The sequence below is a fragment of the Acomys minous genome (genome assembly GCF_964271855.1).
Source record: "Acomys minous genome assembly, chromosome: 16".
Taxonomy (NCBI): Eukaryota; Metazoa; Chordata; class Mammalia; order Rodentia; family Muridae; genus Acomys; species Acomys minous.
This window is the reverse complement of record NC_140498.1, coordinates 58732469-58753690: the sequence shown is the minus strand read 5'-3', so window position 1 is coordinate 58753690 and position 21222 is coordinate 58732469. Positions and strand designations below refer to the sequence as shown.

The 21222-nt window shown below is 48.1% G+C and overlaps 1 protein-coding gene across 6 annotated transcripts in view; it reads right to left on the bottom strand.

The window, feature by feature from the left end:
- The window catches only part of WASF3 (WASP family member 3), a 100874-nt gene extending 88780 nt beyond the window's left edge, over positions 1 to 12094 (bottom strand). For 4 of the 6 annotated variants that reach the window (XM_084761779.1, XM_084761783.1, XM_084761784.1 and 1 more), the window contains exon 1: positions 11998 to 12094. The gene's annotated coding sequence lies outside the window, so the exon portion shown is untranslated. Of the gene's footprint in view, positions 1 to 975; positions 1108 to 3848; positions 3935 to 11997 lie in introns of those variants that run through there. The other 2 variants (XM_084761781.1, XM_084761780.1) reach the window with 2 other exon arrangements.
- Positions 12095 to 21222: the final 9128 nt, after the last annotated feature.

Here is a 21222-nt window from a genome sequence, read left to right as displayed (position 1 = left end):
GACCTCTTCCCTTCGCGGTCATGCAACCAGATCCTCAAGGAAAGGATCATCGGAGTCATCCAGACAGCCACAGAACCTAGCAACGCCACACACACACACACACACACACACACACACACACACACACGCACACACGCACACACACACACACACACACGCACACACGCACCCGCCTCTTCCTTCTCTGCCCTTATAAAAACCTCCACAACCAAGAAAAGACTTGATACCCTATGAACATATACAGGGGGAGGAGGTCCCCCTCAGTCACAGTCATAGGGGAGGGGAGTAAGGGCAAAATGGGAGGGAGGGAGGAATGGGAGGATACAAGGGAGGGGATAACCATTGAGATGTAATATGAATAAATTAATTTTTAAAATTAAAAAAAATTTTAAAAACCTCCACATCAGAATACAAACTGCCATCCCAGCCCATCCAGTCCTTGACTGCCCTCCCTGCAGTTGCAATTAATCCCCCCAGGCGGGGACCCACATCGCCAGGCACTTGGGGACAGCTGTAGCTTATCTTACCTAGCTCTTTCCTTCTCTTTCCTTCCCACCCTTGCTTTAATCTTGCAGAGGCCTTCCCTGAGCGCTGTGTGAAAAACCAGCAGCTTGGGATACCCTCTGTCCTCATTACGTCCTTCCTCAGAGCATCCCTACCATCTGTACTCACAGGCTGCTTATTGTCTTTCTCCCGAGAGAGAGAAAACCAGATCCCATAAGAACAGCACGAAGTTGACTCTCTGAAACTGGGGGGCAAGTGTTTTGACCGTAAAGTGCCAGACACAGAATATTCCATTCTTTGCAGGTAGCACACTTCCCATGGCAACCACTGACCTCTACTCCACTCTGCCGAGGCATCCTGGGGCAGCCCCAACACCACGCAGAGGCAGCCGGCCGGCTATGCCTGTGTACCAACACACTCTCTTACAAAACCAGGAAACACTCCAGCTTTGGGCCCCACGATGCAACTTACCAACTGTCCTAGTTCGCCTTCTGTTGCTTCAATAAAACATTCCATCCAAAAGCAACTTGAGGGAAGGAAATGGTTTATTTTATTCCCCTTACAGGCTCAGCTATCGCCCACCTTGGAGCAAGTCAGGGCAGGGACCTGCAGGCAGGAGCTGAGGCAGAGGCCTTGGAGGAACACTGCTCCCTGGCTGGCTTCCCCGCAGCTTCCTCAGCCTGCTTTCTTATAGAACCCAGGGTCACTTGCGAAGGAGTTGGCTCCACCCACAGTGGGCGGGGCCTTCCCACATCAGCCATTAGTCAAGAAACTACCCAACGCCCTACAGGCCAATCTGAAAGAGCAGTTTTTCAGTTGACATTCTCTCTCCCCAGATAACTTTAGCTTTTGTCAAGTTGACCAAAAAAAAAAACTAATGAACACACCAACCTCTGCTGTAGCACTCGGTAAAGATATCTCCTTGGGTTCCAAAGCAGTAACACAACACCTATAGACATCTTTTACATATGCTCTCACGCGCGTACACACACACACACACACACACATTTGAACCATGTTTCTGAATGGCATCTTCAAGGATATACAATGTGAAAGCAAGGAAGTGATTAAGGCAACTGGTACGTTCTTTACAAACGGTGCAAACTACAGCGTAAAGCTGGGTTTGCTCCCTTTACTAAAGCCACCAGGATGCGAACTGCCACTCTTAGTCAGCCCTGAGCACCAGCTAGTGATGTCATCTCTTCTCTGGGGGTTCCCAGCTAGCCTACATTATTAGCCCTGCGGCAGGCTAAATGAGGCCGAGTCCTCCCACAGCCAGCGGGTTGAGAGATGCTGTGCTGGCTCTCAAAGCCCTTTGCCCAGCTAAGCCACCCAGGGTCCCAGTTCCCGTAAAACGCGTGAGGCAAGGTGGAAAGAGGCGGACCACCCGGGCATCCGTGCAGAAGGCCACTAGCAACGCCCCTGTGCCTGCCACGCCAGCCTCCACACACACATTTCTTCACCAAAGTCACCGAGGTCTCGCAGTTACTGAAGCTGTGAGCTCTGCCATCTAAGACGCCAGCCATGGCATTTAACCGCACCGGAGTCCCCATGGACTGATGACTCTCAGAACTCACATTTAGCTCTGTATTGCTATGGGCCCTTCCTCTGAGCTAACTCAGATCTTCATTTAATGGAAGACAAGCCAGACGCCTCCTCCGACTTCAGCCAATAAAACCATAAGGCTCTCAGACAATAAACACGCCCACTTAAACACAACTTGTACTTTTCACTTACTCACAAGCAGACCTAAGTTTTTTGTCCAAAAAGAGAGAGCATTTTGGGTAGACTGAAATGCAGAGTAAAATGTTTTGTCTTAACTAAGTCTAACAATCATCAGACACCAAAAAGCCAAAAAAGTAACACCATAAACTTCTGAATGCCTGCTGGGGAAACAAAGTAAACAACCAAAGGCCTGCGAGTGTGGCCCTTTACCACCGGCCCTAACTGGCTCCCTGCTGCTGTCATTATGTGAGCAATCAAAAGCCACTTGGTGAGGAGCAGGTTTATTTGGCCTGCAGGCTCCCATCTTCCCCCTCCCCGCCCCCATCATGGAGGGGGGCCGAGGGAGGGCCTTGAGGCAGGATCTAAGGCTAGGACCACTGAAGAACACTATTTTGCTCACTGGCTCATAACCCATGGTTATGTCATGGCTTTCTGGCCGGTTTGCAGAACCTGTATCATGCACTCACTGGTGTTGCTGGGTCAAGTGTCTCTCTTCCTCTTTGCTAGTGGATTTTCTCGAGTGCTAATTTTGCAGTCCTTCTGTGAGGCAGGGACCTCACTCTTGGCCCCACTTCCCTGCCTCAATAGCACCACCAAGCTTGGCGTCTTGATTTTTAACTTAAAATTAGAACTGGCAGAAACTCTCCCCAGTCATCAGGCAGCTGGTTTTAATTATACAATGCAACATCATTTCTCAAGACTTTACTTCATTTGAATCATTCCTTGGAATAGTTTGAGTATTAAAATGTTACTTTCCCCCCCCCCAAAGTTAAAATCACAGTTGATAGCAGTGTCAAGGTTTCTCAGTGATAGTGATAAATTCGTACCTGAGCTGTACTTAAAATTTTCATGACTTCTCTGCTGTTTGCTTCTTATGTAAGCTTAATTTTAAAAAATCATCCAATTTTGGCATGTCCAGTTCTTTCTATACTTCCTCAAAACATACACACACCCAGAGACACAGACACACACACACACACAGAGAGAGAGAGAGAGAGAGAGAGAGAGAGAGAGAGAGAGAGAGAGAAAGACAGAGAGACAGAGACATAGAGACAGACACAGAGCAAGAGACACAGACAGAGACAGACAACAGACACACACACACACACAGATACACACACAGACACACACACACAGAGTAAATATAATAGTAAAAATATTTTAAGTACATCTTTTAAGTACATCCTTTTAGTAAAAGGATAGTTATTACCAAGTCTTTAAATATAACAGAACACTTGCAGATCCTCCCTCCCTTCCCACCTCCCTCCTTCCTTCTCTCTCTAGGTTTTTTTGAGACAGTTTCTTTGTTTTAGCCCTGGCTGTCTTGGAACTCACTCTGTAGATCAGGCTGGCTTCGAACTCCGAGACCCCCTGCCTCTGCCTTCCAAGAGCACCACTATGCCCAGTTCGTTTATATTAACTCTTAAAGTAGGATGTGTCCCTGAGGTCTTATATTCTTTTGGGCAACTGAGACTATTATTAAGTCTGCATCTAGCGCCAGCACAGGGCTAGAGTTACAACTCAGATCCTGCTCTTTTCACTAAAACTCAGGTAACAGCGGATTTAAAATAACTAAAACGTAAACAAGAAATACAATCTATACAACAGTCATGACTTACTGGGAGAAAACAAGTTTCTCTTCCTGCGTTGAACTCTGCTGCCCCGGTTTGCTTCCTACTGCTCTCACAAACACCATGACCAAAAGCAACTTGGGGAGAAAAAGCACTTACTTGGCTTCTGCATCCTGATCACAGCCCATCATGGATGGAAGCCAGGGCAGGGACCGCAAAGGAACACTGCCCACTGGCTTGCTCCCCATGGCTTGCTCAGCCTGCTTTCTTACACAACCCAGGACCACATGCTCAGGGTTGACCCCACAATGGGCTGGCCCCCTCCCCCATCAGTCATTAACCAAGAAAATTGTCTCACAGACTCTCCCATAGGCTAATGTGATGGAGGCAGTGCCTCAGCTAAGGCTCCCTTCCCCTGATGACTTAATCTGGGTCAAGGTGACACACACTAACAGGCTAACACTATGGCTCAGGAAACAAAAGCGCCTTCCATCTGACTTCACGTTGGAAGGAGAAGATAGACTCCTGAAATCTGATCTCTGCGCTCCCCACCCCCTGCACACACACGCAGGCAGGCACACGCCCATGCACGCATGCACCGGGCAAGGCACACACATACAAGCAGACGCACAAACACACATACACACACACCTGGCAAACAGACACACAGAAACAGACACACACACACATAGCAGAACTTCATAAGCTCTCCTATATGACAGAGTAGAAAGTTCCCCACCACAAAGCTTGGTTTTGTGCAAAACATTATTATAAACATTGCATTTGATTAACCTGAGGCCGCGCGCACGCGCGCGCGTGTGTATGTGTGTGTGTGTGTGTGTGTGTGTGTGATATAGGTGCAACATTTATGAATCCTGGATCTGGACCTGTCTCGTGTCGGATGTTTATGCACAACTCCCACCACCCAGAGCACTTCAGACTCTGAAGGACACTTAACCCATAGAGGCTTCGTCGTGTCAAGCCGTTAGGTAACTACAACGTACCTAAGACACAGGCATTGCCGTGGGTAAGAGCTGACTGCGACAGCTCAGATTTAGATACGCCAAGGTCTAGTGTTAAACTTTTGAACACCAGAGAGACATGACACGGAGGGAAACAGTAAGAGGTTGAGACCTGGTGGGAAGTTTCAAGGCACTGGGATGTGGTACTGTGGGGTCCTGTCTCCTGTCTCCTCCTCCTCCTCCTCTTCCTCCTCCTCTTCCTCCTCCTCCTCCTCCTCCTCCTCCTCCTCCTCTTCTTCTTCTTCTTCTTCTTCTTCTTCTTCTTCTTCTTCTTCCACATACTCTTGCTTTGAAGCAATGAGTCACTCACATCATGTGACAACTTGCCAGAGGACAAGAGGCCACGGAGGGCCAACCCATCACACACTAAAAACAGTGACCCAAAATAAACCTTTCACTCTGTAAGCTGGTTATCTCAGGCATTTGCTACAGCAACAAACTAAAAATGACTAGCATGCCGAGAGAAGGAAGAACAAAATTAAATGGTAAAAGAGTCAATATGGACATAGGTATATATGTGTACATATATGGAATAGATATTACTCACACATTTAATTATACATAAAATATGTAATATGACAGAAGAGACTTTAGACCAATTTCAACACCACTGCTCCACTGGGCCTGTGATGGAAGGGACCCTAAGAACACGCTCTAAGAGAAATTTCAAAAGTACAATATGGGGGCTTGGCCTGGTGATGCAGGCCTCTAATGCCAGCTATGCAAGCGATGGAGGCAAGAGGATCCTAGATGTTGCCTGAGCATCCTGGGTACCTTAAAAAGACTCCGGGGCAGAAAGCATCTCTGGCATGGACAGGGCCCTAGACTTAATTATTTGTACCACAGAGAAACAGTAAGGCATGAAGTCAAGAACCGATTCCAGGGGCTGGAGAGCTGGCTCAGAGGTTAAGAGCACCGTCTGCTCTTCCAGAGGTCCTGAGTTCAATTCCCCACAACCACATGGTGGCTCACAACCATCTATAATGTGATCTAATGCCCTCTTCTGTCCTGAAGGTAGAGAACTGTGTATGTATTAATGAATAAATCTTTAAAAAAAAAAAAAAAAAAGAACCGATTCCAGACGCTGAGATCAGAAGCTCAACCCGAAAGATGAGAATGTGCCATGGGGCATTTGGAGCATCTAAAATTAAGATAAAAAAAATAAAAGAGGCCCCAGAAGAAACACACACACACACAAGCGCTAACCTCTAAGAGTGGGCATGAGTCCATGGAAAACGGCGGAAGAGCGACTGAAATGTGAGCTTGGCAGTCATTCTATCTAGGGACGCCTAGGATGGATGGGCACTGACCCAAACAGAGCTGGCCTTGATGCCATCGCAAAGACGTAACTCAGAGGCTACTCAGTCATCGAAGAAAAAGGTAGCCAAAAAAAGGATGCTCCCCCTTTAAGGACAGCATGACCTCAAGGGGAGCCCAAAGACAGACTAGCTCAGGCAGGAATCCATTCTGATAAGGGCCGCCCTGTTCTAAAAACTCCATGTCTTGGGAAAAAAGAAAACTTTTCTTGTAGCAGATGCTCTTCTCTAGTACCCACCTGGACAAAAGAATTCATACTCTTCGCTCTTCTTGGAGTTCTAGGGGACGGCCTACCCAGGCTGGCTCCTCTCTCTTTCCTTCATTTCTTCATCCACAGCAGCAAGACTCGAGAGACTGCTCCTCACAGCTACTAACCACACGTCCAGGCTGAATCCCACAGATACTGTGAAGTCACTATGAAGAGGGACCTCCTCCAGTGCCTGCCACCCACAGTCTGTATATTAACTCAGAGCCCTCCCAGCAAAAAACCAAACCAGCAAGGTCACCCTTTCCCACTCCCTGCATCCACCCTTGACCGTTCTCACCAAGGCAGTCTACACCCCAGATTCCCCCTAGTGAACCATGGTGCACACTGGCCTAGGGCCCTTGTCTCCCTCTCCTGGCTCCACTGCACTGGCTGCAGAGATCTCCTGGACTCAGTGCACTCCTGGCTGCAGTGCACTCCTGGTTGCAGTGATCTCCTGGCTGCAGTGATCTCCTGGCTGCAGTGATCTCCTGGCTGCAGTGATCTCCTGGCTGCAGTGATCTCCTGGCTGCAGTGCACTCCTGGCTGCAGTGATCTCCTGGCTGCAGTGATCTCCTGGCTGCAGTGATCTCCTGGCTGCAGTGATCTCCTGGCTGCAGTGATCTCCTGGCTGCAGTGAACTTCTGGCTGCAGTGATCTCCTGGCTACAGTGATCTCCTGGCTGCAGTGCACTCCTCGCTGCAGTGAACTCCTGGCTGCAGTGAACTCCTGGCTGCAGTGGACTCCTGGCTGCAGTGCACTCCTGGCTGCAGTGCACTCCTGGCTGCAGTGATCTCCTGGCTGCAGTGCACTCCTGGTTGCAGTGATCTCCTGGCTGCAGTGATCTCCTGGCTGCAGTGATCTCCTGGCTGCAGTGATCTCCTGGCTGCAGTGATCTCCTGGCTGCAGTGCACTCCTGGCTGCAGTGATCTCCTGGCTGCAGTGATCTCCTGGCTGCAGTGATCTCCTGGCTGCAGTGATCTCCTGGCTGCAGTGATCTCCTGGCTGCAGTGAACTTCTGGCTGCAGTGATCTCCTGGCTACAGTGATCTCCTGGCTGCAGTGCACTCCTCGCTGCAGTGAACTCCTGGCTGCAGTGAACTCCTGGCTGCAGTGGACTCCTGGCTGCAGTGCACTCCTGGCTGCAGTGCACTCCTGGCTGCAGTGATCTCCTGGCTGCAGTGCACTCCTGGCTGCAGTGCACTCCTGGCTGCAGTGATCTCCTGGCTGCAGTGATCTCCTGGCTGCAGTGATCTCCTGGCTGCAGTGATCTCCTGGCTGCAGTGCACTCCTGGCTGCAGTGCACTCCTGGCTGCAGTGATCTCCTGGCTGCAGTGATCTCCTGGCTGCAGTGATCTCCTGGCTGCAGTGAACTTCTGGCTGCAGTGATCTCCTGGCTGCAGTGATCTCCTGGCTGCAGTGCACTCCTGGCTGCAGTGAACTCCTGGCTGCAGTGAACTCCTGGCTGCAGTGGACTCCTGGCTGCAGTGCACTCCTGGCTGCAGTGCACTCCTGGCTGCAGTGATCTCCTGGCTGCAGTGATCTCCTGGCTGCAGTGATCTCCTGGCTGCAGTGATCTCCTGGCTGCAGTGATCTCCTGGCTGCAGTGATCTCCTGGCTGCAGTGATCTCCTGGCTGCAGTGATCTCCTGGCTGCAGTGCACTGGTATCCCTTGGATCCCATGTCCTTCTTGCTTCTCTATCACTTCATACCTGTCTTAGAAGCATAAGAGTCCCTCATATCTCACCAGCTGCTGTTCTTCCACTGTAGAACACTTGTCCCACGGCAACTGAGACTTAGCCTGGACAAGCCAAACCCATCCCCTCCCTATCACTAGCACCAGGATAAGCCGCTGTTCCATCTAAGCCTAGAGACACTGGGCTGTCACCAAATCATTAAACCACAAAGACAACAGAGTGCTTCTAGCTCGCCTGCATTGCACACACTCAACCAACTCATGATGATGTTCTGGCAATCCTACTCCTCAAGTCTCCCTCCTCCCAGCCTTGCCTCTTCTGGTTCATTCCCAACAAGAAAATCTAACCATGTCTCTCTTTTGTTTAAAGTTCTCCAGTCATTACCCACTGTCCACTGATGCTCAGACCCCCCCCGCCCCCCCCTGCCACCAGCAGCAATGGCCCTACATTGTTCTTATTCTCACTTCTTGCTACCTCCCTGTGCTTGCACCCTACTTTCTGTTGCTCCGCTGTACCCCGCCCATCTCTTCCTACAGTTCTCACTCAGCTGAGATAAGAACCAACTCCTTGTCTCATCTCTGAACAGCCCTTTACTTCTAGTCAGGGGTCCCCTTCTGCGGTCTTATGGTCCTGTCAGGATAGAAACTGTAACTAATGCATACACAGTACACACACTGGCAACCAAAAGAGATAGCTGTCCTATTTACCAACATATTCCTACCATGCATGGAAAAACTCTAAAGCACCCTGAAGGCTGAAGAGAAGGAAATGGACACATTACGTCACTTATGAGGCTTGCCCATCATGATGCGGACCACACCTTAATGTCTTAAACCCCACCCCACCCCCATCTGCTGCAGTCACTGCTGCAGTCCCAGTGAATAAAGAAGTGCTTCGTGCTGACTATACTCTCATTGAATGTTTTTTAAATAGAAAAGTCCATGAAAAAAAAAATCTGGGGGCTGGAGAGATGGCTCGGTGGATAAGAGCACTTGCTGCTCTTCCAGAGGACTAGGGCTCAGTTCACAGCACCCACATGTGCTGGAATCCCTGCTTTCCCCGGCACAAGCCAGGAAACTCCATCTTCTCTCCTTTCCCCCAACCCCACCCACTCAGAGAAAACTCTGGGCTAATGCCTCATCACCCCGCATGTCCCTCTTTCAGGCAACCCACCCAAGAATGCCCGCCCAGGGGCTCAATTTTTTACCATCTATGGGTACAAACTAGCTTCTGGCTGACACATCATCACCCTATGAAACTTCTCTGCCCTTGCCCTGACTTCTTCAAGCCTGTTTTTTTTTTTTTTTTTTGGACTAATAAACCCACCTTTATTTGCTTTTAATCTGGCCTACTCTGGCCTATATTACATCACCAGGAGAGATAATAAAACTCTTATCAACCATCTGTAACTCCACTTCCAGAGGATCTTACTCCCTCTTCTGGCCTCCATGGGTACTACATGCACAAAGTGCACAGGCATACATGCTGGCAAAACACCCACACAAATTAAATAAATAAATATGATTTTTAAAACCTGAAGATACCTACCCTATAGTATTAAGCTTGATTAGCCCTAAAGAAACAGCGTGAGGGAAGCCATAAGGTAGGAAGGTTAGAACCACAGCCACTCTTTATTCCATGTATCTCTATATTGACACTAAGTATTTTTTCCCAATGTGCACATGGCTCTAAATGCCCAAAAGTAAAGTTAGAAACAACATCTGACAGAAATAAAACTGCTCCGAGGCTGGGGAAATGGCTCAGTGGGTAAGAGTGCTTCCTGCACATGCATGAGGGCCTGGGCTTAGATCTCAAGCACCTGTGTGTAAAACAGGCAGTGGGGGGCTATAAACCAATAACCAAGGTACTGGGGGGCTGTGAGCCTGTGACCCAGGCTCTGGGGGGCTGTGAACCTGTGACCCAGGCTCTGGGGGACTGTGAGCCTGTGACCCAGGCACTTGGGGGGCTGTGAACCTGTAACCCAGGCACTTGGGGGACTGTGAGCCTGTAACCCGGGCACTGGGGGACTGTGAGCCTGTAACCCGGGCACTGGGGGGCTGTGAACCTGTGACCCAGGCACTGGGGGGTGAGGGGAGATGGGACACAAGAGGACTGCAAGGGTGATGGCCATCAGCTAACAACACTGAGAGATCAAAGTGAACAATACTATGCCTTGAGAAAGTCGGAGACTGACAGAGGACCCATGTGCACATACACACGTGTACCCTGAACACACAAAAAGCGAATTTCAACAAGCACTCAAAATAAGTTAATTAACTTATAAAAGATATTGAGAAGATGAGCAATTTGAAGTCCTCCCAGTAACTCAGAGATACTCCCAAGGGGCGATCACAACCTACATTCTTCAAAGGAAATTTCTGGAACCAGAAAACCAGTAAAACACAGTACAGACAAGTCTTTTCATATTATATCACATGAAGTTGATCTCATCCAAGGATCTCAATAGCTTGTCAACATACAAGTCTCTGAGAGACCTCTAAAGTATGTCTATACAGACACACTGTCATGGACCAAGTTTGGGGGGAGGGGGACGGGGGCAGAAGGGAAGGGGGAGGGGGAGGCAACATGGGCATGACCAGATAACAAAGTGTGTACTGGCTTTATTTTCAGAGTTTTTGAAATCACCAGCACCCATCAATGACAATGAGATTATAAATTTTAAGCAAACAGATCAAGCAATATTGTAAAGCAATTTCGCTTGGAAAACTGACTGTGCAGATGCGATGTTTATGCGCAGTTCTAGAACTAGGTTTTCTTTTAAGGTGACACAAATACGGGTCCGGGCGGTAAAGTCTCCTTTACAACTCAGTGAGCTTTGAACATCTAACACAATGCGGCTTTCTTAAAAATCAACTAGAAAGATCTTTTTTTACAATGCGGCTTTCTTAAAAATCAACTAGAAAGATCTTTTTTTTTTTTTTTTTTTTAATTCAGAAAGCTGAGCACTACAAGGCAGCTATTACAACCCTGGGAGAAAGACCTTTGGGAAAGGTCAAACGGGCTCTCTCGGGTTTAACCTCTCAAGTAGATGAAAGAACTGGCTGAAAAGATCTCCCGACCGCATTGTCTCGCTGCTTGAATAGCAAAGTTTGGTAAAGCATACACAAAACAGACCGTGCTCAGAAGAATCTGTCCTGGACGAGACACCGAAACAAGTCAAGTACATAATACTCTGAACTCGGTGTGCTGTACAGTGGCAGGTATTTTCGCAGTTTTAGACAGGACAAACTTTCAAAATTAAAAAAAAAAAAAACACTTCATATGGCCGGCCTCCCCCCTCCCCCCCACACTTACAAAAACGTGCGTTCAGAATCTTAAAAGTCAAAATGTCATGCCCCATTAGGCATTTGACTCTAAGAGCTTCGACGGAAAATAAAAAAGACCCTTTCTAACCTCCGGCTTTGGGGGGAAAAAAATAAAATTACCATATCGAAACTAGCCCCTACATGATAAAGTATTCCTTATTCCACTAAACAGCAGCCAGGAAGATGACAGGCCCCCTTTAATCCCAGGCCTATGGCATAGTTTTTCAATAATTAAGAACTCTGCTCTCCACTGCAGAGAGGCCAAACCAAGGGGAGAAACCGGCCTTTGCTGGGAAGTACCAAAGCCAGAGCGGGAGAAGGATGAGCAGTCCGGGAGGCTGCGCCGTGGACCAGGCCAGGAGCAACCGGAGCCTCGGTGCACGCGGCCCGCAGGACCCCGGTGCAGGCCAGGCCGCACGCGGGACGAGAGCGATCGGGATGAAGGATGCGCAGGGAGGATGCGGCGCCACCTGCGGCCGGGAGGGACCAGGGCAGGTCCTCAGCCCGAGCGCCGCGCTCCCCTCCGGGGATCCCGCCCCGCGTCCCCACGGAGGTCGGCCCGGAGCCCCGGCAGGACAGCAGCCGCACTCACCGCGCCGCGATCCCGGCTCCATGGTCCCGCTGCCCGCCCGCACCGCAGCAAGCAGCGGCGACAACGCCGCCCGGGGCCCGGCACGCGAGGCCACGCCCCCCGGAGGCCAGGGGGCTGGATTGGCGAGCGCTGCGGCCAATGGAGAGCCACCAGGAGCGGGCGGCGTAGGCGCTGCGGGGGCGGGGTGCTGCGGAGGAGGAGGCGCATCCTTAGGCCTCCTCCTCCAAGGTGGGGAACCTGGGGGCCTGGGTACCCCTCTGCTAGCTAAGCCCCTCGAGTCCCCACCTGTAGCCTAGCCTTCACCTGGATCTTGAGGGCTTTCTGGTAACAGGACGGGGCTGTCTACCAACCTGTGCGTCCTCAGGCACCCTGCAGGGCTGAGCATTCACCCAAGCCTGAGAGGATTATAGCCGTGTCATCAGTTGGCACTAAGCCCTGCTGGGATCCGTTCAGAACCCTCCCATCTTTTTCATCTGCAGATTCCTCTTCCTTCTGTCTTGACCATCTGCGAATCCTATCCCCACCCTACGCCCCCCCCCACACACACACACCTATGAAGAAAGACACGCTGCCCATTAAATAGGGTAGTCTTGAACTACTAACTTACCCTGGTCTCTGGTAGTGCCAAATAACCAAGGCGAAAGAGGGGGGGAAAAAAGAAAACAGTATGTTCTCCTAGGTTCCAAAGGAAGTGAGTTTTACAGCCCCAAACAGAAATGTTACATTTGCCTCTTGTTTTCACTTACAAATCAGATCACAAAATAGAAATAGTTGTATTTTAAAAATCGAATCGCAATAAAAAGCTCAAAAAAACCCAACTGATTCAGGTTGTCTCTAAGAGGTGTGACAAGAAGCAACGAGTTGATTTTAGCAGGGTCTGTGCCACCATAAAGACAACAGAGAAGCCGTGCACCATTCACAAAATCTACACCGCTTTCAAAGGCTCTCCATGTCACAGCATTGTGGAGTACACAGATAAACAAAATCTCAGCTCCCCGGTACCCTAAACATTGACACTGAGATAGTGAATTTATGCTCAGCCCCCCAAATAAATCGACATTCATATTAAAATTGTCTTCCCTCGTTTTCCTCTGCTCTTAACCCAGGGGAACGGCTGCCATGTGTATATTCAGGTCGTTGACCGAGAACTCAAAAAAATCTGAAGATAAAGGAGACCCAGAATGCCTTTCTCACCAAGAAGAGACTTGATACCCTATGAGCATATACAGGGGGAGGAGGTCCCCCTCAGTCACAGTCATAGGGGAGGGGAGTAGGGGGAGAGTGGGAGGGAGGGAGGAATGGGAGGATACAAGGGAGGGGATAACAATTGAGATGTAATATGAATAAATTTGTATATATATATATATAATCATGCCTTTCTCATGGCTGTTGGCTGCCTTTCCCCAGTGCTCCCTCTTCAGTGGCCCTCACCTTACCCTCCTGCCTCTAGACCTCCTTTGAACACACTGTGACCTCTAATGGCGCAGTTCTGCAGTGCTGACCTTTGACCTTTGCTGCCTTGGGCCACTTCCCTCTAATTAGACCTCAGTCCCCCCCCACCCCAGAAGAAGCCCTCACAGAGTGTGTAGACCACAGAACATGTGGTTAGCATTATGTCCACAGCACACGGAAATTACCTCAGAAGCACTACACACCTGAGCAAGAAGCCTGAGGGGAGCGCCATGGCTCCTGCAACACCACGTCCGTGCTGTCACTGGAGTCACTGGTAACACGTCCCTTGTCGTGAGACACTTGTTATCATCTTTACAAAATGGCTCCTCTAGACATCGCGTCACATCCAGGAAAACTGTAGAAGGACAGACGGAAGGCAAAAGATCAGTGATTCCCATGCTGATGGGGTTCCTCCCCCCCTTTAACAACCTTTTCTGGAAAGCCCCAGTAAGCACCTTCTGTCTGTTTCTTCTTAGTCAATCCCATGTCAAGTGGCTACAATGGAGTCAAAAACATTATGTATTTTAAGACAGACAGACATCCGGTTTCTGTTAGAAAAAGCACACAGAGCCTGTGTGTGGCCCAGTACCTGTCAAAGCTGCTAAATAAATACATTCATGACTGAGTCTCCCATTTGACTTATTCATAACAACACCCGCGTTATAAAAGCTACTGAATCTCAGGAAGAAAATGATGCACACAGTTTTAAAATGAGCAAAATATCCTACCAGACCCTTTGTCAAAATGGGCATGGAAAAATACAGGGATCGAACAGGCACACGCACCACCAAATGGGCCGTTAGGGAGTTATAAATTAAAACAGAAATTAAATAGCACAGCATACATACTGGATTGACTGAAATCCAAAAATACAACAATGCCAAATGCTGGCAAGGATGCAGAGCCACAACACTGCTCAGTCTCTGCTGCTGAGAGTGCAAAACGGGACAATCACTCGGCAAGGCCATTTGGCAGTTTCATGCATTGCAAAGACTAATTTTTCCACAGGATCCAGCAAACACATTTCAAGAAATTCATCCAACAGAATAAAAAACCTTTCTGTATACAAAACCTTACACCTTGGGCTGGACAGATGGCTCAGTGGTTAAAAGCATGTGCTGCTTTGCAGGGGACAGTTCCCAGCACCCACAAGGCAGCTCACAGCCATCTCTAATTCCAGTTCCAAAAGATCAGATGCCCTCTCCTGGCCAACCTAGGAACTTCATGCACATAGTGCACACACACACACACACACACACACACACACACACACACACACACACACACACTAAATATTTTTTAAAATCTAACACTTCAGTTTCATGCTTACTCATAATCACCAAATACTGCAAGGAACTAAATGCCCTCACTTGCTAAGCAGATAATACTATAATGCATTAGTATTCCACAAGAAATAAAAATGAGCGATGGAGCCACAACAGAATGGGAAAACGGAAAAGCTATATGAGGCAAAGATTATACAGCTGTAGCTTGGACTCTGAGGACAATGAAGTGACTCTGGAGGTGACACTGAGGTGGCTGTATGTACGCCACACATTTGTCCAAACCCAAAGAATGAGAGGTTCTAATGCAAACTGTGGGTTCTCTGTAATGAAAACCCATCAATGTAGGTCTGCCAAGTCTCTCAAATGGGCCCCACTAATACATTTATAACCAGAGACTCGGGGTCGGGGGAAGGTGAGTGTCTGAAAATCTATCTAATTACCTCTCAATTATCTTGTAAAGCCAAACATCCTTTTAAAAAACGAGTTAACCATTACAATGGCAAACCCCTAGAAACTGTAGTAATCACAACGAAGGCAAATTTTCATCTTTTTAAAAGGTCATCTTTGCCTTGTTGAAGTCACAAATTATATTCCCTTTCAAGTACCACTAAATCTTTAGAGTCCTTCCTCATACAGATAATTAAGTTCTTACACAACTTTGTATTGAAAAGTTTACAAATATAAAGGAAAAACGTAAGCCGGGCGCGGTGGCGCACACCTTTAATCCCAGCAATCGGGAGGCAGAGGCAGGCGGGTCGCTGTGAGTTCGAGGCCAGCCTGGTCTACAAAGTAAGTGTAGGATAGCCAAGGCTACACAGAGAAGCTCTGTCTCAAAATACTACTACTACTACTACTACTACTACTAATAATAATAATAATAATAATAATAATAATAATAATAAAATTAAAATTTAAAAAAAAGAAAATTTAAGGAATTATAAACTGAATGGCCATTTTGTCATTGTCCACACACTGCCTCGTTGGCTTATTCTCCTCAGGCGCCTCATCCTTATTCCCTTTAGCCCTCACACTCTATGCCCCTCTGTTCTCTCCCGCCCTCCCTCCATCTCTCTCCCCCTTGCTCTCTCTCCCTTCTTTCCTCTTTCTCTCCCTCCCTCCATCTCCTTCCTACCCTCTCTCCTCCTTTGCCTCTCCGAGGCACAGTGCAAATGCCAAGACATTTGACCCTAAATGTGTCGCTTTCTGTCATAGTGAAACAAAGTTGCCTGAGATTACTAACTGTGAAGGTGGGACGATACACTTTGACTATAGTTTCAGAAGCTGAGGTCTGTTTGCTTAGCTCTGTTGCTTTGGGCTCCTGGCAAGACCAAAACCTGTGGGGGACCGCTTAGAAACAAACACAGGGAGAAGACGTGGAGACCTCACTACCCTTTTCCGCTTCAAAGGCGCATCCCAAGTGACTTACCTCCTCACACTAGGACCCAGCTCTTTTCTTTTTTTTTAAGTTATTTATTTACTTTACATCCGGATCGCAGCTTCCCTTGCCTCATCTCCTCCCAGTCCCTCTATCTCCCCTCCCCTCCCCCAGCCCCCCCACACTCTTCCTCCCTTTCTCCTCAGAAAAAGGGGAGACTTCTCATGGATATTAACCAAGTTCCAGCAGGACTAGGCCACCTTCCCTTCTTGAGGCGAGATGAGGCTGCCCAGTTAGGGGAAGGGGATCTGAAGGCAGGTCTCAACTCTTTTTTTTTTTTCTTGGTTTTTTGAGACAGGGTTTCTCTGTGTGGCTTTGACTGTCCTGGACTCACTTTGTAGACCAGGCTGGCATTAAAGGCCTGGCAGGGCCCACAGCCTCCCAGCAGCTCCCTTCACACGTGGGTTCTGCAGAGACATTTAAAATCCAAACCTTAGCACGAAATACCTGGACGTGTATCTCAAATGTGGACCTTCCTCGTTGATTCCCTGTCACATAAGACAGGGCGTGTGGAGCTTCGAATATGGCGTCCTAGAGAACAGGCACTCCAGACTTCACTGCATCTCCTTTTCTGTTTTTGCTATAAACTTTCAGCCAGGAGATATGAGCTAGCATCATACCAAGATGGCGAGATTAAATCTGAGGACAAAGCGGGAGGGGATCAGACATCGCAGTGGTGAGAATTCTGGTGAGATGGATGGCTGTTAGTGGTGTCCCCGGGAAATCCTGGGTACACAGCTAGGGTTGGAGCCAGGCTGGAGCCTGCCCCACCCCCACCCCCATGCATGGGATGCAGCTGTCCAGAGAACATCTTCACAGTGGCAATTCTAAAACCTCTCGAAAGCTGCCACCTTTGTTCTTTGAAAGATGACACTCTTGAGTGGGTTCCGAAGTTCTAAAACAAGGAAAGCTGCAGAAGCATCTTCACTTGGAGTCTGGCAGGGACAGGCCAGGGACTTTCTGAGACACTTTATAAAGTAGATATTTGCTCAGTAATTGGTTTAGGTCTTCTTTTGTCTTCGCTAACTTGTTAATAGAAAAACGATTGTCATTCTCCTGTGCTTAATAGCATGTCACCTTACGTAAAAATTACACACTGTTTCGCATCTAGAGCGGAATCCAGTCTCACTTTGGGGAAGCTGAAGAACAAAGACATGCCGCTAATTAAGAGAATATAATTAAAATATGTAGGAAATCAAAGTATAAGGACATAATAATTGCCGTTGCTTTTGACACGTTCGTTTGTATTTGTTCTCAGAACAAAGTGAAATAATGACGACAGAAACTTTGGTTCTCAGAAATTAACTTAGCTCCATGCATAGATCCCTACTGGCCTACTTGACTTACCTGAGCTTCCAGAAAAACACACAAGCAAACAAACAAATCACGCTGGGTCGTGGGAGGCAGAGTGGTGGGTGGATTGCTACGAATTCAAGGCAACTGTCCTACCTAATGTCCTGCACAGCCCAGGCCAGCCAAGGGCGACTTAGTGAGACTCTATCTATTTAAAAAAAAAAAAATCAGACTGGGGGTTTGCAAGATGTTTCATCAATTAAGAGCACTTGCTGGTCTTGCAGAAGAGCCAGATTTAATTCCCAGCGCTAAGATGGCAGTTTGCAACCCCTGTAACTCCAGTTCCGGAACATCCAGTGCCTCTTCCGGCTTCTGCAGGCACGTTATATTGCAGACACCCACATGCAAATGAAAAAATAAACCATTTTTTTTTTAATTTAGAAAATTGTATATACTTATTTTGACCTGAGGGTCATCTAAACATAACCATATTTCATAGGGATAAAGCCTCCAGTTACCGAAAGATCCATATCTCGAGTGGGAGTCTTCAGTCAGTTATCTCACAGCAGCAGGAATAGGTTGACAATAACACCATCATGAGGGAACCATCATGAGGGAAGCAGTACTAGATAATATGGAAACAACAAACATGCATCGTGAGCTCACTATGTGCCAGATATGGGTTCTCACGTCCGTCCTGCACTGAAAAATAACAAGAAGCGGTATTTTCCCTACTGCCACCTGGATATTTTAAGGTAACCTAGAGTAGATACTGTGGCGGTTTGCAGTAGAAGCAATGTCCCCGTAGGCGGTGCTGTTCGGGGAGTTCTGGAGCCTTTAGAAGGCGGGGCCACGCCGATGACAGTATATCACCAATGAAAGGGCATTTTTGAGAGTTAACAGCTGCACCCAATTCCAGTTTTGATTCTGTCTCTGGCCTGTGGAAGAAGATGTGGTCGCTCAGCTCCCTGTCGCCGTGCATGCCCTGCCGTGACGGACTGTCCCTCCAGAAACTGTAAGCCACTTTTATCCACAAGTCTCTTTCTCATGGTGTTTTATCACAGCATGAGAAAGCAACTTATACAGATTAAAAGTACAACAACCTAAAAGCCGTTGTACTTGCTAGGGGAAGGATCACAACTACAGGTATACAACATCTGACAGTCAGCTGGCTAGTGATTCTCTCAAAGCAATCCTCACCCCTGGTTTCCCGTTACCACCACACAAGCCAAGGTCAACGTCCTCACTTCCTCTGGCTTGACACCATTTCTAACCTATTTCTCTTTCTTTTATCCCTCTTGGGTGTGTCCTCACACTGGGTGGCAGGTGTTGCAGGATAGTTGATCCCATACCGAACCCCGAGACTGTGAACTGGAAAAACCTGTCTTTGGTTTGGTGTGGTTGAGCCCTAACACTCACCTTTAACCCAAGAGCTATCTGTACACAGGATTTAATAAAGTTAGCCCTAGGTCAAGAGGCGGAGCAAGAAGTCATCTGACAGGGATTAAAGAGTAAGAGGGAATTTGAGCTGAAGGGCATTTAAGACAGAGTAAATAAGAAGAAGCTGGCTTTTTGAGCTTTGAACTATCGAGTGCTTTGGCTCTTAGGTTTTTTTGTTTTGTTTTGTTTTGTTTTGTTTTGTTTGCTTTTCCCCCTGAGCTGTCAGTTGAGCTAGTGAGCTTTCTGGGCTTTTCCCTCTGAGCTGAGTAGGAAGGCCATCTGGGTGCTTTCTCTGCCTCTCCATTCTAGCATATTTTTACCCCAGCATCTGGCTCATGAATCTTTATTGGTAAAATTGAATGATTGGGATTTTCTTTCTTTCTTTCTTTCTTTCTTTCTTTCTTTCTTTCTTTCTTTCTTTCTTTTTAACGACAGGTCAGTGTGTCCCATCTGTCTCCTGCCCAGCAGCCCCTGGAAGGGGTTCCCACTCTCACCCTCTCAAAGACAAATTAACTGCGTAGACACCCCTGCTGCCCATCTTCATCTGGGAGGCTCAACCATCTCCCATGTAGCTAAAAAACTAACTTTACTTTCCAGGGTAGCTGAGCCTGGCAGCCTCTGTCATTCCTCTGGGCTTTCCATGGCATTAGGGCCTTTTTTTTTTTAACATTATTCCCTATCACATTGGAAACTCCTCCTTGGAGGAGGTTATTTCTTAGGCATCTTGGATCCTCAGCTGCAATCACAATGCTAAGCAGCTAGCTCATGGTTATTCAATGAATATTCATGATATCCGAACAAAAGTTAGTATCCAAAAAACCTAAATAGTGCTTAGACTGTGGGTTCGCAAAGATGCATGAAACCGAGGCCTGGGGAGATGGCTTGGCAGTGAAGGGCTGATCCTGCAAGCATGAGGACCTGAATCTGGTACCCAGCATCTATGTGGATAAAAGCAGCCGGGTGCGGCATCACATGGTTGTCATCCCGACGCTGGAGAGCCAGAGGCAGGTGGATCACTGGCCCTCATTGCCTGGCTGGACCTGCTAGCCTGGGTCCCAGGAGAGACTGTGTCCCATAAAACAATAAAAGCTGGATGGGCTTCGGGGAATAATACCCAAGGTTGCCCTCCATATGCATACACACACATACACACACACACACACACACACACACACACACACACACACATACACGCAGAGTAAACAGAATGAAATTATGTCAACTGCAGGGAAATGGATACAGTTGGAGATCACCATGCTACTGAAGTGAAAAAGACACAGAAAGATAAATACCATGTTTACTTTCACATGCAAAACACAGATTTTAAAACATGAAAGGACACATATATTATATATGACCGTGGGGAGCAAGGGGGTTGGTGGGAGGGGAAGAAGGGAATGAGAAAGGACAGTAGGATAAATATAATCAAAATCAATGATATCCACATGTGACCACGAGACTCAGGAATTTGTATGCCAACTTAAAAAAAAAAAAATAACAGTAACGAAAGACGCAGAGTGCTCCAAGGTATCAGATGTGGAGAACAGGCCTCCATGCTCCAGGGGGCGTGGCTGCAGAGGTGGCTCAGCAGTTCAGAGCATTTGTTGCTCCTCCCAAGGACCTAGGTTCAATCCCCAGCACTTACATGGTGACCGACGACTGTCTATAACTCCAGTTCCAGGGGATCCGATGCCCTCATCTGGTCTCTCTGGGCACTGCCTACACACGGTGCACAGATATACATGCAACCAAAACACCCATACACATACAATAAATAAACGAAGATTTTTAAATTTTCCAGGAAGATGCCGGCAACCCATGTGACTACTGGCTGGCAGCGTGTGATGCTCCACGTGGCAGCATCAGGGCCTGACTGTAAACACACCAAGGTAAGCACAGGACACAATTAGACACAACTCCTCATTCATTTCCTCTGGACTCTAGGACCTCAAGGAGCAGAGGATCCGGTGACAGGGACGCCACCTCTTGAGTCAAGCTGTCTTAATTATGGTTGTGACGAGACACCATGACCACAGCAACTCCTATAAATTGGGGCTGGTTTACAGGTTCAGAGGCTTAGTCCATTAGCCTCATGGCAACGTGCAAGCAGACAGGGTGCTGGAGAAGCTCTACATTTTGATCCACAGGCAACAAAAGTGAATGCCCCGCTAGTCCTAGCTTGAGCGTCGGAAACCTCAAAGCCTGGCCCCACAGCGACACACTTGGTGCAACAAGGCCACACCTCCTATTAGTGCCACTTGCCCGTGGGCCAAGCATTCAAACACAGGAGTCTAGGGAGCCATACCTACACAAACCACC